Here is an 18,880-nt window from a genome sequence, read left to right as displayed (position 1 = left end):
TTCATAGTTACTCGGTTGGATCGAGTCAACTATAGGCATTCTTCCAATAGTTGGAAAGATAGGTCAATATCACATCTATATTAACTCTCGTGATTAGCCAAAGCTAACTCGAGTTTTAATATAAATGCGGATATTGATTCTATAAACAAGAGTTGCATAGAGATGTAATTGGTAATCGTTACCTACCGATCATACTAAGCCTTGGGCGTATTAGCCAAAGCTAACTCAAGGGTTAGTATGATGTGGATCTTGTCCCACAATAATTATAGAATTCAGTGGGAGCATCGTTTAATTAAAGGCCTAATTAAATGATTTTTAAAGAATATGATATTTATTTCTGCAAATTTTCTGTTGTAGATAACCATGACGTCAAATACGAACATTTTCTCTCTGCGATCCCTAAGAAGGACAAGCTCAACGGAGCAAATTTCCGGGACTGGGAATCGAGAATAGTTCTCACCCAAGAACGTAAATGCGTTGGAGCAGCCATTCCGGAGGCCCTCCTTCCACCGCCACGCGAGGCGATCGAGATGCTTACAAGAAGCATCGAGATGACGATTAGATGTATCTTGTCTTATGCTCGCAACCATGAACTTTGAGCTTGAAGCAACATGAGTTTATGAGCGCTACGATATGGTTGAACATCTTTGTCACCTATATCAAGGACAAGCAAGGCAATGGAAGAGGAACTCCAAAGAATACCGGAAGATCTTAAGAAGAAGAGAAATAAGATTTCTACTTCAGGTATAAATGTTATAGAAGTCAACCTCTCTATTTCTTCATCGTGGGTATTAGATACCGGATGTGCTTCGCACATTTGTACTAATGTACAAGCGCCGAGGAATAGCAGAGCATTGACGAAGGGTGAGATAGACCTACGAGTAGGCAATGGAGCACGAGTTGCTGTTATTGCTGTAGGAACTTATCATCTATCTCTGCCCTCCGGGCTAGTACTAGAATTAGACGATTGTTGTTATGTGCCTGCCTTAACAAAGATATCAGTTTCTTGTTTGGACAAGAGAGGATACTCGCTTATAATAAAGAACAAATGTTGTTCCGTCTTTTTAAACGATATGTTCTATTGTAGTGCACCTCGATAAACGGACTCTACATTCTAGACCTAGAGAGCCCTGCCTATAACATAAATACCAAGAGGATCAAGTCGAATGACTTGAACCAAACTTACCTCAGGCACTGCCGCTTAGGTCATATAAATGACAAGCGCTTATCCCACTCCATAAGGATGGTTTGTTGGACTCATTTGATTTAGAATCATATGAGATATGCGAGTCATGCCTACGAGGCAAGATGACCAAGACCCCTTTAGTGGGCATAGCGAGAGCAACTGATTTGTTAGGACTCATACATAGTGATGTATGTGGCCCTTTCAATGTTGTTGCTAGAGGCGGTTATAGGTACTTCATCACATTTCTTGATGATTTCAGTAGATACGGTTATGTGTACGATGACACATAAATCTGAATCCTTTGAAAAGTTCAAAGAATTCAAGAATGAAGTACGGAACCAACTTGGCAAGAGTATTAAAATACTTGATCCGATCGAGGTGGAGAATACTTAAGCCATGAGTTTCGTGACTATTTAGCCGAGTGTGGATTCTATCCCAACTCACTCCTCCCGAACACCACAGTGGAATGGTGTATCCGAAAGGAGGAATCGTACCTATTAGATATGGTACGATCTATGATGAGTCACATGATCTTCCGACATATCTATGGGGATATGCTCTAGACACAGCTTTCATACTCAACCGAGTTCCATCAAAGGCCGTGATAAAGACACCATATAGGATATGGATCGGGAGAGATGCCCAGTGTCTTTCATGAGGATTTGGGGTTGTGAGGCTTACGTTCGACGTCAAGTCTCGCACAAGTTGGACCCAAATCCGACAAGTGTTATTTCATCGGATATCCCAAGGAAACTAAGGATATTATTTCTACATTCCCAGACAAGGTAATTGTGGCAAAGACTGGGGTCTTTCTAGAAAGGGATTTTGTTTCTAGAAAGACTAGTGGGAGCACGTTCGATCTTGAAGAAGTTCAAGATGCGAACAATAGCACTGATGCCTCGATGGAAATTGAACTGGAACCATAAAGTGTTGTGGATGATGTTGTTCCACAAGGAGTTGAGGAACAACAACCAGTTCAAGTAGACATACCTCTTCGCAGGTCTGATAGGGTACGTCGTCAGCCTGAGAGATACTCATTTCTCTTGTCTGACCATGATGACATTGTGCTCATAGAGGATGAGCCTACAACCTATCAAGAAGCTGTGATGAGACCAGATTCTGAGAAATGGCTAGAAGCCATGAGATCCGAGATAGAATCCATGTACACCAACCAAGTATGGACTTTGGTTGATCCACCTGAAGGGGTAAAACCCATTGGGTGCAAGTGGGTCTTTAAGAGAAAGACTGACATGGATGGACTTATTTATAAGGGTCGCTTGGTAGCTAAAGGTTTCAAGCAGATTCATGGTATTGACTATGATGAAACCTTTTCTCCAGTGGCGATGTTTAAGTCCATTCGGATCATGCTTGCTATTGCAGCCTACCATGACTATGAGATATGGCAGATGGATGTCAAAACCGCGTTTCTGAATGGAAACCTACTCGAGGATGTGTACATGACACAACCTGAGGGTTTTGTAGATCCACAGCATACTAGCAGAGTATGCAAGCTGCATAGGTCCATTTATGGACTAAAGCAAGCTTCTCGGAGCTGGAATCTTTGATTTGATGATGCGATCAAACAGTTTGGTTTCATCAAGAACGAAGATGAGCCTTGTGTCTACAAGAAGGTTGTAGGGGACATAGTTGTCTTCCTCATATTATATGTGGATGACATACTACTCATTGGGAAGGATATCCCTATGCTTCAGTCTGTCAAGACCTGGCTAGGGAGTTGCTTCTCAATGAAGGACTTAGGTGAGGCATCCCGCATTCTAGGGATACAGATCTATAGAGATAGATCTAAGAGATTGCTTGGCCTAAGTCAGAGTACATATATTGACAAGGTACTCCTTCAGTTTTCCATGCAGAACTCCAAGAAGGGATTTTTGCCGATGTCACATGGTGTGAGTCTTTCGAAGACTCAAGGTCCCTCTTCTAGAGAGGAGAGAGACCACATGGATCAGATCCCTTATACCTCAGCCATAAGATCTATCATGTACGACATGCTATGTACTCGACCTGATGTCACGTATGCTTTGAGCATGACGAGCAGATACCAGTCAGATCCAGGTGAAAGTCACTAGATAGCGGTAAAAAATATTCTTAAGTACTTGAGAAGGACTAAAAAATATTTCTTGATATATGGAGGTAATGATGAGCTAGCTGTAAAGGGTTACAGTGATGCTAGCTTCCAGACGGACCAGGATGATTATCGATCGCAGTCAGGGTTCGTGTTTTGCAGTTCGAAGCAGGATACAGTAGCTGATTCTACAACAGAAGCCGAGTATATTGCTGCATCAGAGGCAGCAAAGGAGGCAGTTTGGATCCGCAAGTTCATCACTGAACTTGGGGTGGTTCCTAGCATCGCTGACCCAGTTGAGCTCTATTGTGACAACAATGGAGCTATAGCGCAGGCGAAGGAACCTCGCTCACACCAGCGGACCAAGCACATACTACGGCGCTTCCATCTCATTCGAGAAATTATCGAGAGAGGAGATGTGAAGATTTGCAGAGTACCTACAGAGGCTAACATCGCAGATCCCTTGACCAAGGCTTTGGCACAGAGGAAGCATGATGGTCACACTAGGTCTTTAGGCCTTAGAGCCTATACTGATTGGCACTAGTGCTAGTGGGAGATTGTTAGTTAGAGCCCTAGAGCCAATCATTTGATGATTGTATGGACTCATGTATATCATATTCTTGTTTATTAATAAAGGCATTTGTTTGGTTATTATACTTATTTATATTAGTGCCAAATAGACTAAGTATAATAGCGTCCTTGAGTAGAAGGTTCATACCTATATCAATCGATTAGTTGAATCGATAGTGAGATGATATAGGGAACACTACTCTAAATCATTCCTAGTCGAGTATTAGCATTCAGGGACAATGTTAATACAATAAGACTAGCATGTAGGTCAGCTCGATGACTTGATCTCACAAGTCATGGATATAGAGATATCAAGCTGACACATGGGTATGCATTAGAGAATGTATCGAATGACCCGCCATGAGAAAGTATCATGGATCGTTATATGAGTGTCATATACTTTCTCATGTGGCTATTAGTATGACTATTAGTCCTTAGACCAAAAGTCACCATGGATCCCTACATAAGGAGTTATGTACTTTAGTTTCGTCAAACGTCACCCGTAACTGGGTGGACTATAAAGGCGATTACTGGGTATATAACGAATTATGTAGAGGGATGTGAGTGATGTAGATGGGATCTATCCCTCCCATATGACGGGAGCGACATCGGTATTCTTGATAGAGTGAGACCACTAAGTGCATGGTCATGCCCAAATGAGTCAACATTAGATGTTGAGCTCATTTGATCGAGTGAGTCTACTTGGAGTTCAAGATTTAGATTGATTAGAGGATGACACGGTCTATGCCTCACATTGATCAATCTAGATGTCTAGGATAGAAGGACACTTGTCATTATTTTGTGAGTAGTCACAATTGGTAGTCACGAGGTGATGTCGGATCTCGACATTCTTGTAACTTGGGTAGTAATGATGTGTTGCTAGATACCGCTCATTACTTATGCTCCTAAATGGGTTTAGGGCATTGCCAACGTTACAAGAACCTATAGGTCACACACTTAGGACAATTAGGTGGAGATTAGGTTCATATGATGAACCAAGAGGATTAGATTCATTTGATGAATCAAATTGGATTAAGAGTAATCCTAATTGGGCTAACTTGAGTTTGACTCAAGTTGATTCATGTGTTAAATGAGTCTAATTTAGATTTTGACTCATTGAATCAATTTAATTTAATGAATTAGATTCATTATATTAAGTTGGCTCGAATCAAATGGTTGGATTAAATCCACCATGGTAGAGATTGAGTCAAGTTTGACTTGACTTGAGAAGGAAGACCAAAGGTCAATTTTGACTTGACCTTTTGCCACCTCATTGGTGAGTTGGCATTAGGTGGACCAATAATGATGTTCCACATCATCATGGGTGCCACCTCATGGAAGTGACAAAGCCACTCTCTTAATGGTTTCATATTAATTGCAATTAATGTAATTAATGTGATTTTATGGTTTCATATTAATTGCAATTAATGCAATTAATGTGAATTTTGAAATGTGGCTGGCCACTTTGTTTTGGGTGAAGAAATTCATTTTTCATTCACTTGTGTGCCTCTTCCTCCTTCTCCCTCTCAAGCTCTCCCTCTCCCTCTCCTCCCTTGGCCGAACCACATAGGTGCTAGCACACCTTGGTTTTGGTCATCTCCATCTAGTGTGTCCGTGTGGATACTTCTAGAGGACCGGCGCTTGACGGTCTTGAGATCCGGCATCATTTGGACGAGCGGGAACGCGAAGGGCATCGCATCAAAGGTATAAATGGTTTATCCTTATGTAGATCTACTGTAGATTAAAGTTTTCAAACTCGTACTCGTATTTTCGTTCAGTTTTACCTTGCACGAGATCCGTGGCTTGGGCGATTCGGGGTTTCCGCGATGCGAAAAGCGGTTTTCGCGGCCCGAAAAACCCAACACCTTGATTTCCCTGTCGAAGTTTCTCTTATTCTTCTTCTCTTGATACTTGGAAAGTTTTTGCTATCGTTGCTAGGTCATAAGATCGCTAATGGTTAGGAGCCGCTCAAAGGAAGAACACACTATGATTGTATTTTTGGTGCTTGTGCTTTTGTCACCAAGACGTTGTTGGACAATCTGTTGTCGGAAATATTAGAGAAATTATAAAATTTATATTACACAAAATCAATTCTAACTTATCTTTTAAGATGACCTGAGCGAATAATCTTAGGCTGTCAGTGGAGCTAGTTCTGCCAAGCTTCCGATGGTCAGAGTTGATGCGGTGAGCAACAGAATCGAGAGTCGGTCGCCGAATCAGAAAGAAAATTCGCTGACTAAGATACCGAGTTCTGCGTTCAACGCGGTTTCCTTGAAACAGATTCATCCCACCTCCAGTTGTGCTTCAAGGTTCTCTCGGGTCGTCTGCTTCCCAGGATACAGCGGCAAAACCACACACGCAACCAAGTAATGGTTGTTCGTGGTGAACTGAGAATGCACCCGAGTACTATCACTAGTACTTCAGCCAAATGGATGCACGACTGAGAGAGTTTTGTGGGAGAACACGGGTGCATAGAGATTCGTGTTATGATGTATACTAAAAGCCTAGCTTTTTGTATAAACATTTATTTTGAAATAAGAATCACATTGGTCAAATGTCTACATTTATGTTAAATGTAGTTGTCCATTTAATTTATATTGTAAATAACATGGTGTGTGGTGTCACACAGAAGATCATGTTATCAGTTTCTTATAAATTATAAATAGTAGCTCGCAACTAAGATGGAATGGGATAAACCATTGGAATGGTTGTAGTGTAATTTGGTATTAGTTTATCTTAACTATATTACACTAGTACACTATGAGTGTATTGAGCAAGACCATTTGAGGAAATTTCTTTTTATACTGACTACATAAAAGAACAAAACCTCTATTATTATGGATGTGCGTACTCTTAATCCTAATATAATAACAAGCACATATACTTAGTATGTATTTCTTTAATTTATCAATGGGTGAGATTTAGTTTGTTAAATCAATAGGCTCGATAAGTTGGAAAATAATATTATTTATATGATGTGTTGTTGATTATAGAAGGAAATTGTGTCCTAGTAATCTAGGTTGATGATGTCCCCTTGAGGAGCTCATAAGGATTGTCATGTAAACCCTGCAGGTGGACCTAGTCTGGCATGACAATGAAGTTGAGTGGTACTACTCTTGGAGCTAGATATTAATTAAGTGAGTTGTCAGTAACTAATTTAATTAGTGGACATTTGATATTATAAACACAAGGAGATTAATGCACTCATGATAAAAAGGAGCCCATAATGTAATTTGGGATTGGTGCGGTAGTTCAATAATAACTCCTTAGTGGTATAAGTTATTATTGATGAACTTGAGTTGGGTGTTCGGGGTGAACACAGGAAGCTCAAGCTCATCGGGAGACCAAAACTAATTTCTCCTCTCGGTCCCTGTTGTAGCCTCTATAAAGCCTTGTATCTACCAAGTTCACTTCTTACCCAAGTAATGGGCCGAGCACATCATTGCTTGGAGCAAGGGGGTCGACCAAGCATTTACTTGGAGCCCAAGAGGTGGCTGGCCAAGCCATGCTTGGTGTCCAAGCATGGGGCCGGCCACACCATTAGAACTAAAGGGAGATTTTATTTTTTGTTAAAATCTTTCCTTTTGTAGTCATTCATGAAGGGATTTAAAAGAGAAATTTTAATTTTAAAATTTCCTTTTATTGTCATCCTCATTGTTTTAAAAGAGAGTTTTAAAATCTTTCCTTTTATAGCTATCTACAAAAGATTAAAGGGAGATTTTAATTTTGTTAAAATCTTTCCTTATTTGTAGTTATCTATAATGTTTAAAAGAGAGAGTTTAATTTTTGATAAAACTTTCTTTTTTTATAACCATGATTTAAAAAGATAATTTTAATTAATCTTTCCTTTTTTATAACCATGATTTAAAAAAATAAGTTTTAATTAATCTTTCCTTTTTATAGTTGTCTACATATTTTAAAAGAGAGAGATTAATTTTAAAACTTTCCTTTATTGCCATGTACAATAGAAAATTTAGAAAAGAGAGATTTTAATTGTTGTTAAAATTTCTTTTTTAAGGGAAGGCCACAAATAAGGAAGTTTTAATTATGTTTAAAACTTTCCTTTTTTTTCCATGACCAAGGATTATAAAAGAAAAGGAGAGGGTGCCTCATAAAAGACAACAACCTTAAGCCCTCTCTCTTTTCCTTAGTGTGGCCGGCCCCTTCCCTTCTCCCTTTCTCTTAGGCTGGCGCCCCACTTATCTTCTCTTTTGCTTCCTTAGGGTCGATGGTATCAAGGATTGAAAAGTCCTTGTGGTCAATTGCTTGGAGAGGAAGAAGAGGAGGAGAAGCACTTGGTGGTCGGTTGCTTGGAGGAGGAGAAGAAGAGGAAGAAAGTTTCCTATTTTGGCATCCCTTGGTGGTTCAAGAGTCTTGGAGGAGAAGAAGTGGTTCGGGTTGTTGGTGCAATCGACATCCAAGGTTTTAATGTTAGACAAATATGTTTAAGTATGCTTAAGTATGGAGCTTAATGTAGGGAAGTCCTAGTTGTAGGCTAGGCAAGGAAAGCCCTAGTTGGAGGCTAGGCAAGGGAAATCTTGGTATATCATGGAAGTCAGGTGGATAGGTCTGGAGGACCTGATCCCTGGGTAGCCGAATACTGAGGCAAGGGAAATCTCAGTATATCGTGGAAGCCAGGTGGATAGGTTTGGAAGACCTGATCCCTGGGTAGCCGAATACTGAGTCTTGGTGAGTGAAGCCAGGTGGAGAAAACCCTAAGGGGAGATAACCTTAGGTAACGAGAAGTCTTGGAGGAGTGAACTCCAAGCAAGGTTGATCGAATGGTTTCCGATTGACCGCGTGCGATCGACCGAACCAGTGGATCTCAGCAAATCTAGGATTAGGTTTACCATTATATTTTGTATTACTATTATTGTTGTTGGCTAATATAGTATTGCAGTAACGATCTTAGTGGATTAGGTGATCAAAGACTGAGCAGGCAAAGTCCAAACATGTCTGGAGGACCATATTTGGCAGGTAAGTTAAGGTAAACAACTAGAGGAATGACAGTGAGGTCGGGTTCCTGAAGGGAACAACCTAAGGTCGCTGATCCAACTGAAGAAACCGGGAAGATTTCAAATTTGAGATCAAGGCAGTTCTACTGACTTTTATAATACTCATGCATTATAATATTATTACTGTGCTAACATTTGTTTTGTAAGTTTATTGTCTAACACTATTTTACAGGTTTGGCTGGATCAGTCAACCGAACCAAAGAATCGATCGACCGAAAAAGAAGAGATCAAAGCAGTGTTCAGATCAGACCAGAACAGACCGAGTCTGATCAAGCCATGATTGGTCGACCGAACAGTAAGATCGGTCGACCGAACCCTGATGACTCAGCACAGAATCAACACCGATCAGAAGTAGAAGGAAATTGAGCTAATTGGTCGACCGAACCAATCAACCATTAATGCACAATAAATGCGGATCTCAGCAAATCTTGACTATTCGATCGACCGAAAAATGGGATCGGTCGACCGAACCCTTAATGGACAGTTAATGTCGAAGATCGAATCAGCAATCGGATCTCAGTCAGGAAGGAAGGGAGTTGGTTCGGTCGACCTAACACAGGGATCGGTCGACCTAACATCGACGATCTTATAAATTGAAGCTCGAGGTCTGAGGCTGGGTATACAATCTATTGTGGTTCAATTCTGTGCTAGTGTTGCTTGTGTGACTGCTCTACAATTCCTCTACATGCAAACAATTGCCGACCAAGCTTCAACTCTTACACACAGTCGGTATACTTTATTGTTTTTGTATTGCACTTAATCTTATATAAGATAGTAGGTTGTTACTATCTTATATCATTGTATTTTGTATGCATTACTTCTTTCCGAGGTTTTTGGGAAGAAGAATCTTAGTGGATTGCTCATCAGTGCGGTCAAGGACCGCGGGCCTTCGAGTAGGAGTTGACCTAGACTCCGAACGAAGTAAACAAATTTGTATATTTACTTTCTGCTGTGCACGACTCTGATTTCAAAGGAAAAGAGAAGTTTTTAAAAAAGGCGCGATATTCACCCCCCCCCTATCGCACCCATTCGATCTAACACGGGTGGAGTTGTCTTGGTAGATCGTCGCCCACACGGCGTTCAAGAGGAGGAGAGGAATATAACAGAAGATCAAGAGGTCTTTAGCTACAAAGAAAGGTATAACTAATTAATAGTTTCTGCTTCGAATAAATTAGTTAATTTCTTTGTATAGATTATGAAATACCAACACAAGAGGCTAGCGATTTTATGTTTCGATTTCGTGCTATCGATTTTATATTTCGATTTTGCATTTCGATCTTGTGTTTCTATTGTGATCTCTATAGTTAAACATGTGGGTTACATGTAAGAAGTTAAATATCAAATTTCTTTGAAAGACTTTGTCTAGGAAGTGGTGGATGATCCCATAACCAAGAAGGCCTAGTGTCTCGCCATGTTTAACCTGGAAGTCAATCCTTGAAATAGATATTTAATCAACTTCTGCAATATGGTTTAACTTATGAAGAATACATCGGTTAAACTTGGAGTAAAAATGTTAAGTATCGTTTCCAATCCAAATTTAACTTCTGAAGGATAACTTGGATTAATAATGTTAAGTTCCGTTTGCAATCCAAGTTTAACTTCAGTAGAGAACATGGGTAGCTAGGTAAAATTATGTGCTTATACAAATTTTTGTACAGGGGAAACATAATGGTGTTCCGAGTAGCAACCAACAGTTCGTTTCCTGCTCTTCCTCTCACTTTCTCTTTCGCTTATCTTCCACTACTCTCTCTCATTTGTTTAAGATCTAGCCTCTTTATATAAGAGCTCTCACCTTACTTGAAATGAATGACTAAACTATGGTCATTTAATGTTAGGTTTAATGTCTTCATTAATGTCGAGACGTTGTGGAATCATTATTAATGTGTTTAATGTCGCTATCAATGCTGAAACATTATGAAATCATCATTAATGAGTTTAATGTCACCATTAATATCGAGACGTTACGGAATCACCATTAACTTCATATGAATGCTTCCATTACCCTCTTGAGCAGGTAGCAAAAAGAGATTCGGTGGTAAAACGTTGATTTATTCACTTGGGTAAATCTTGCCTCGACCAATCCGACATTCGATGTGCGCAGATCGTGTTCGCACACGAGTCAATCCGGTCCCTACATTTGCACCCACCCCTGTGCACCCACATGTGAGAGAGTCTCTCCCCATGCATATGTTTACCACATCAATACATGTGCTATAATTTAAACTAACAAAAAAGCTAAGAGACTTCTAATGTGAGACTAACAACTCATGCACAATTGAGTCTCTCCATCTCCACCTCTTTATTCTATTCACATTTCCAACAATCCCCTACATGAATGGAATACATAGTATGTGATAGCATTTAACAGTTGAGTCAAGTATAAGATAGGTAGGTTTTACCCTTTAAACCTTCCCTTGTAAAGATTTGTTTGCTTACTAGCTGGCAGTAGACATGATGTCCTTGAACTATTTTACCGTCTATGTAAGTATTGACAAATCTCACCCAAGACTCTCCCTGATACAACTCAATTCTTATGAATGTGTTCGTTCTTGGCCATGAACACGTCTGGTTCTATGAGAAGCTTTAAGAATTATGCCTCAAATTCTCTTCGAAGCGGCACCACTTCTTTTTCACATAGGTGATCCCTCGAGAGTAACCATATACTCTTCTTAATCATTAAAAGTCCGTCGGCTTACCCTGGTTTGGCCACTATTTTATTGGGGTATCCCCCACAGTGTGTCTAGTCAGTGTAAATTTGTTGTCCCTTTGAACCTAGTTCTTGGAATCTCTAGTTAGTATAGGTCGAGTGCCCTCTGCACTGATCGCTGATAACAGCATCAAACTCATTCCTCGTGATGAGCTTACAACTAACTTTCAATTTAACTCTTTAGTTAACGGATCCGCTAGATTATCCTTTAACTTTACATAGTCAACAGTGATAACTCCCGTCGAGAGCAGTGGTCTGATGGTATTATGTCTACAACGTATATGTCTAGACTTAGCATTATATAGATGACTCTGTGTGTAATATACCAAAATTGTAGATAAAGATGTAAATAATTAAAATTTAACATAATTAAATTATTTAATGGATAATTTATCAGAAAATAAGTTTATATGAATTTATGGATTTTTTTAGATTTTAAATGAGTCATTTTAGATTTTATAAGGATAAATGGGTAAGATAAAAAGTTTGTTTAGAAATACCTAATTGTAGGAGTTAATTGAAATATAATCATAGGCTTTAATTGTTTAACCTAGGTTTTAATTATTTTCTCCTCTCTTGTTCGCAAACATGAACCGCGTCTCTCACCCGTGTCGCCGCACGTCGCTGCCTCGTGCCTCCGCCGCCATCTTGGCAGCCAATAACAACCTCCACGGTCCTCTGGTCGATCGAGTTCCGACAGCCCCACTCTCACCCTTCTCCCTCCCATTGGGCCAACAACCAGGTTTCTCTCGGCAACTGAGAGTGACGTGTGGCTCATTGATGTTGTCGCCCGCTGCCGAGGCTCTTCCTCCCTGCTCTCGTCGTGTCGTCAACCAGATGATCTCTTTCCTAGTGCCTACATTTCCCTTCCCCGCCGCGACCCGCCTTCCTAGCCGATTGCTCTGATGTCCGTCCACAAGCAGGCCACTCCTCTATGCCTTCTCTAGCTCATGGTGTTGTTCCGACGCTTCTCCTTCTGCCCCCTTTGCTTCTCTACCAGTGCACACCACAGTTGATCTCCACTCCACCACCGTCACATTCGGTCGACCCGATGACCACTTTCGTGCAGCGTAATGTTCTTGCGTCCCCGCTATTGGTGTGGTTAACACTAACTGTCTAACTCAGGTTTTGATGAATGACAAAGTAGGTTAAGTTAATTTTGTTGCAATCTAACACTTTGACTGAGTGTGCAGGAGAAATCCAGCTAGGTCGACAGGCCGACCGGATAGTTGATGTGAAGCCCAGCTAGGTCGACGGGCCGACAGGATAGCTGGCAAGAAGTCCAGATAGGTTGACGAGCTGATCGGATATCTGGCAGGAAGCCCAACTAGGTCAACTGACCGACTAGATAGCTGGCACAAAGTCCAGCTAGGTCGACGGGCTGACCGGATAGCTGCCACGAAGTCTAGACTGATCAACGGGCTGATCGAATGTCTGGCAGACGATAAGTGAAGATAAGTCACTAGAGGAAAGTGATTGTGAGGATGCGTCCCAGTTGAGGGATAGTAGGCATCAGTCCAGTCTAGGACCATTTGGGATCCCTAGACTGAGACTTTGTTTAGTTCCTAATCTTGGGAGGACAAGAACTAGTTACTCTATTTATTGGATTTGTGCTAACACTTGTCTTGCAGGGTATTTGGACTAACACATTTGTTGCGGGGCAAGAAAGCAAGGAAGTTGCCTTTGGGTGAACAGTACCCGAGGGCGCCCTCCATGGCTATGGAAGGCGCCTCGGTACTGCTCATGGAAGGTGCCTTCCATGGCTATGGAAGGTGCCTTCCATGGCTATGGAAGGTGCCCTCCGCGGATAAAATTTGACCAATTCGTAGATAAAGCGCAGCAAAGCTGGGATAAAATTTTATCCCATTGGAGGCGCCTTCCATACTTATGGGAGGCACCCCCTGAGCCTTTTATAAGACAGCCTCGAGGAGGCATTGGTACAACAACTACATACGAACTATTGCACACACATTTGAGCCTCCGACTGCTTTCGATTGCTGCTACGACTCTACTACAAAGTTGTTGAGCCCGACGACTGATCCAAGGAGTTCTGGTCGCACCCGGCAGACAGACATCAGCACAAGAAGAGCTTTCATTTTGATCCATAAAGAGTGTTGGTAATGTTTTCTTTTGTACTTAATTATTATCAAATGGTAAGTGTAGTGTGTTGCACTTGACCTAACCTTTTGTACTCGATTCTCTCTTCCGGGGGTACCAGAAGAGATTTTTAGTGGATTGTCCATCAATAGGTCCGCGTGACCTGGGCATTGGAGTAGGAGTCGCCGAAGGCTCCGAACCAAGTAAAAAATCGCTTGTGTTCTTCTTGTTATTTTTCTTTTACTTTCCTCTGCGTACTCAAGTTTTTAAAACAAAAAAAAAAAGTGTTTTGAAAACCACGTAATCCCCCCCCCCCCCCCCCTCACACATCCGTCACGATCCAACAAGTGCTATCAGAGCAGGTACCGCTCTAATTTGGTGCAACCACTAGTCAGACAAAGGGGGTAATTTTTCTTTTCATATTTTTTATTTTTTCGACATAATTCAAATTGGTATCATTATCTCTTTGGAAAGTTTTTTTCATAGCAAATTAATCTGAATTGGTGCAACACCAATTCAATCGTAGTATATTTTTTTCTTTCTCCCACACTTCTAATCCAAGACCAAGTCTTGGGACCCTCTCTCTTTTCTCTCTTTATGTGCAGAATTCATGGCCCAGACCGAGGGTTACAGCACTGTTCGACCTCCCCTATTCAATGGCGACGACTTCCCATACTCGAAGAAGCGAATGGAAGTCTACCTGAAGACAGACTTTGATCAGTGGTTCAGCGTTACCAGAGGATATAAGGCTCCAGTCGATAACTCTGGAAATCCAATGGACCCGGAACATTGGAACCCGGAGATGAAGAAGAAAGCCTAGACAGATTTCAAAGCCCTCAACACACTATAATGCGGGCTAATGAAGGAAGAGTTGAATCAAGTAGGCCCACCCAAAAATGTGAAGGGACTGTGGGGCAAGCTCCTCGAACTGTACAAAGGAACCAACGATGCTAAGGTAACTAAATGAGATATTTATTTAAACAAATTATTTAATATAAAAATGCAGGAAAGAGAATCGGCGAGTCAACTCCACGCAAGAATAAAGGATATCCTCAACAGGCTTCACACCATCGGCCACCAAATGGAGAACCGTGACTTAATAAGTTACGCACTAAACGTATTTCCTCGAAATGCACTATGGACATCCATCGTGGATGCCTACAAAATTTTGAAGAATCTTTCAAAGTTAAAGTTAGACGAATTATTTTGTGAACTTGAGCTACACAAGCAAACTAACACTAGAACCGAGAAAGGTGTTGCCCTTTTTGCAGGTTCCTCCAAGGAAAAGTCAAGAGCCAACCCTGAATCTGAAAGTGAATCTGACCAAGACTCAGAAGACAAAGAACACCTGGTAAACTTGGTAAGAAAAATGTTCACCGGGAGAAAGAAGAACTTTAGCAGAAAAGACCTACAGAAGATCAACTCCACTACCGAATCAAAGAATGTGACCTGCTTCGGATGCAACAAGAAGGGTCACTACAAGAACGAGTGTCGAAAGCTGAAGAATGACAAAACCAAGACAACTAAAAAGAAGGCACTCAAAGCAATGTGGGACGGATCATCTTCAGAGGAATCGTAAACTGAAGAGCAGAAGCACCGAAGCTACCTCGCGCTAATGGCCCGCGAATCAGAATTGGTGAACGAATCGGAAGATGAGTCCGAACTCGAATCGAGCCACGAGTTCGTACTTGTTTCCGAAGGTTCCGATGAGGTAAACTTTAATTTAAGCAAAAAAGTTTTTTAAAGTCATTTCTTGTTTAAATAGAAAATTAACTGAACAAGAAAATCAAAATAAAATGCTCCTTGAGAAAAACCAACAACTCAAGGAACAAATTGAAAAAACAAATCCAAATCAAGTCGTAAAATTTGAGGAGGAAAATTTAACACTAAAAATTGAAATTAACAAACTTGAAGATTTGTTACAAAATTTCAAACTAGATATAAAAATTTGGACCTAATATTAAATAATCAAAAAATAGTATACAACAAATCCGGGCTTGGTTACAAGCCAAATTCAACAAATAAATCATTTATGTCACTAATAACTCAACATAAAGCACAAGTTAAAGTTTGGGTTCCGAAAGCGTGTCTAACTACGCAAGTAGGAATTAATCAATACTATATACCTAAAAATAAAGTATATTATGTAAAAACAAATAAACCAATTTAGAATCCTAACTATAAAATTAAATTAACTAAACCAAAATCAAATAATAGAAACAACTACAGAACCAAATCAAACTCAAACTATCATCAAGTTCATTACAATTATAAAAGTAATCAACATAAATCTAGAACTAAAATTTAATCCAAATCAATAATTCAGGGGAGGCTCCAAACTAGTTGGCATCTCCAAAACTAACCTACCCGGCAGGGTAATTAGGATTAGCTTAAAAAGGGACAAAGTTTAACTTGACCCACGGTACTGGTGAAGTTTTGGATGATAGTAAGTTAGGGAAGCTCTGTTTATGCATGCCTAGTAAAATATAGCTTCGACCTGGTGCATTTGGCTGAGTGGAACTAACTGAAGCTACCCCTTACGGATCCTAACTAGTTAAACCAAAGTTTTGTACTAAGTTCACTGGATAGGACTATTTGGAAAATCTCGAAACTATGGTTACTCTAATGATGTCCAGGTGACTCACCATAGCCCAGAAGTTTATCCAAAGAATGCATGTTTGTTGAGCCCAAAGCTAAACTTGAATCTAACACAAAGTTAAACTAAACCCTAAAATTGAACTTAACTCATCTCACAAAAATTATAGGATTCTCTGATTGAAAACATAGATCGAGTGAGATGACTAAGGACTTTAAATTAAATTTAAATTTAAAATTAAATTAAATTAAAATTAAATTAAATCAAATCAAATTAAATCTAAAATTGGAAATTCAATTTCAATTTATTTTAAAAATTATTTTAACTTAAAATTATCTTAAAAATTATTTTGACTTAAAAATTATCTTAAAAATTTTTTGAATTAAAAATTATTTTAACTTAAAAAGTATCTTAAAATTTATTTTAACTTTAAAATTATTCTAAAAATTATTTTAACTTTAAAATTATTCTAAAAATTATTTTAACTTAAAAGTTATTTTAAAAATCATTTTAACTTAAAAGCTATTTAAAAATCATTTTAACTTTAAAATAATTTTTTTTAAAAATATTTTTAAAAAAAAACTAATTTAACTTTAAATTAACTTAAACTAAATTCAAAATTAATTAACTTAAACCAAATTCAAAATAATAAAAAAAATGAAGGCGCCCCAAGAGGGCGCCTCCGGAAGGCGCCTCCAGCATAGAAAGAAGGTGTCCTCGGGAGCGGCCGGAAAAGTCCCACCAAAGTAGTGGAAGGTGCCTTCCACCAATAGAAGGCGTCTTCCATAACCCATAGAGGGCGCCCTCCATGTTGATGGAAGGCGCCCTTAGCCTGGTTTTTTCCAGCGAACAGAGGTTTCTTTGTTCGTCGTTTTCCACGAAAAACACTACACCAAGGCACCTTCCAGCCCGGGTTTCTCGTCTTCATCCTTCTCAAAACCCCAAGATGCCTCCTAGGTATACTTTAACTTAGTATATTGCTTCAACGTCTAGATTATATGTATTCTTCTTACATTTTTGTACTTATCTGCTTGTAAAAAAAAATTTATTATTAGGAAACGAAGACATGTTGCCCCTACTCCTAGTAATGCCCCATCTACTGACGCTAAATTTTCTACTGAACGACATAGGATAGATTTTACTAGGCATTCCTATGTTCCATTAAAATGTAGATATTTGAGTAGACCTTTCTTTACTCAGTACTGTACCCCCATTACACAAGTAATTGAGTATTACCAGTTAGACAGGCTGGTTTACTATAGTCATGCAGTAAATCATGATTTGTGTGCTCAATTTTATAATACTTAGAAAAAATAGATTGTTGGAGCAATCTGGGTACCCTAGGTTTTGATATTTAGGCAAAGATTTAAGTTAGGTTTATTATTGTATTTGATATGCATTGTGAGTGTGCAGGATACAGGTACAACAAGGAAAGTCCAAATGTGATCTTGGCAAAGGAGGAAAGTCCAAAGATGAGTCTTGGCAGTGTAAGTTCAAGCATGTAGTCTTGGCAACGTAAGTCCAAATGTGACTTGGCAATGGATGAAGTCCCGGAGATTCGACCTCTTAGCAAAGGAAGACCCGACAATAATGACAAGGCCGATGGAAGCTCTAGAAAGCAAGACGTGAAGGATGAGGAGGCATCCGAGGGACGCAAGGCTGATGGAGGAGGCTAGAAGGCTAGGTCTAGGTTGGTCGGGCAAGGACGAGTACTGAGTGAATGTACTCGGGGGTTAAATCCTAGAATTAGAATTTTACTGTAGTGTTACTGTAGTAGTAGGCGGCTGGAGTCGGCGGTTGATGTCGTTGGCGACAACCATTGTAGAAGGCGGCTGGTAGGTATTGTGGAGAAAAAAAAAAGAAAGAAAGAAAAGAAACAAAAAGGGTTGTTGTTAAGCTTAGAGCTCTGATACCATATTGACGATAGAATTCACACATATTATTAATGATAACATATGGTATATATAAATATCATTACAAGTGAAAATAGGAAAATACATAAATTAGGAAAACAATAAGTGTTTCCTAATAATAATTATTCTCTAATAACTAGGAAATAAATAATTATTTTCTAATAATAATTATTCCCTAATAACTAGGAAACAAATAACTATTTACTTATAATAATTATTTCCTAATAAAATGAACCCAAGTGGTTGCTCTATAAATATAGTTTTCTCAAGATGACCATGAAGAAATGCATTTGAAATATCTAATTGTCATACATACCAATTAGAACTAACAGCTACCGATAATAAAAGTCTGACATATGTAGTTTTGATGATAGGGCTAAAAGTGTCATTAAAGTCAATATCTGATTGTTGACTAAATCCTTTAGCTACAAGTCGAGCTTTGTGTCGTTCAAGAGAATCATCAACTCGATGCTTAAGACGAAATACCCATTTAGAACACACAACATTCATGAAGGGAGTGCGCGGAACTAGACTCCATGTTCCATTACAAAGAAGCATCAAATTCTATAGTCATTGCACTATGCCAATTTGGATCATTGTTTGCTTAGCTTGTGTAAAATAAGTTGATTCAATAGATTTTGAAGAGACCACTAAAGCTAGTGGAAGGGGATGTCGAGTTGTTATTGGTGGACAACATGCATAGATGTCACTTA

Source organism: Zingiber officinale, chromosome 1B (assembly GCF_018446385.1).
Source record: "Zingiber officinale cultivar Zhangliang chromosome 1B, Zo_v1.1, whole genome shotgun sequence".
NCBI lineage: Eukaryota > Viridiplantae > Streptophyta > Magnoliopsida > Zingiberales > Zingiberaceae > Zingiber > Zingiber officinale.
Note: the sequence above shows the minus strand (reverse complement) of the source record.